We start from the raw sequence: 770 nt of genomic DNA, 5'->3' as shown, positions 1-770 counted from the left end.
GATTTGTTCCACATATCCAAGTTAAGGAAATATCAGTTCGATTTTTTCCTATGTACTTTACTCAAATGAAATAGATAGCGAAGAGATTCTGAGTTAAGGTGAATATTCAACATATCCTTGTTTAAGGAAAAAAAATTAACTCAGAAATAATTATTTTCAGTGAATTAAAGTACAAGAGATTAGAAGTAGATTCGAAGAAGAAAGAATCTGATAAGAGATGAAGAGATGAGATACGAAGTTCAGAGCTATATTATTGAAGTGAGAATAACTTCAGATAATCATTCAATCTATCAGATTGAATAGTTCGATTGAATGTGATTTCGAGGACGAAATCATTTCTTAGAGGGGAGGAATTGTAAGACCCGAAAATATTAAATTCTTAATTATGAGATTTGAGAATGAAATTCTATATTTGGGCTAATATTGATTTGAGAAGTTATGGGACTGATAGATTTAATTTCCGAGCCGAAAATATTTAATTTGAGAATTTACGGATTTTGAGAATTAAATTCCGAGAATTCTTAAATTAAAAGAATAAATATTCGATTTGAATATTTATGGAATTTAAGATTAAATTCCATGTTTTGGGAATTAAATAAGATTGATTTTGACGATGAAACCCGATCAGAGACTGAGTTGAAAATATCGAAGTTTCATGGGCTGAAGTGCAAAAGGCCGGGATTATTGATTTAATCCGAATTTATTTAATTTTAATCCAAGTATATTTAATTTGGGAATATTTAGAGTTTTGATTTTAAATTCTAATATTC

Source organism: Henckelia pumila, chromosome 3, assembly GCF_033568475.1.
Source record: "Henckelia pumila isolate YLH828 chromosome 3, ASM3356847v2, whole genome shotgun sequence".
NCBI lineage: Eukaryota > Viridiplantae > Streptophyta > Magnoliopsida > Lamiales > Gesneriaceae > Henckelia > Henckelia pumila.
Note: the sequence above shows the minus strand (reverse complement) of the source record.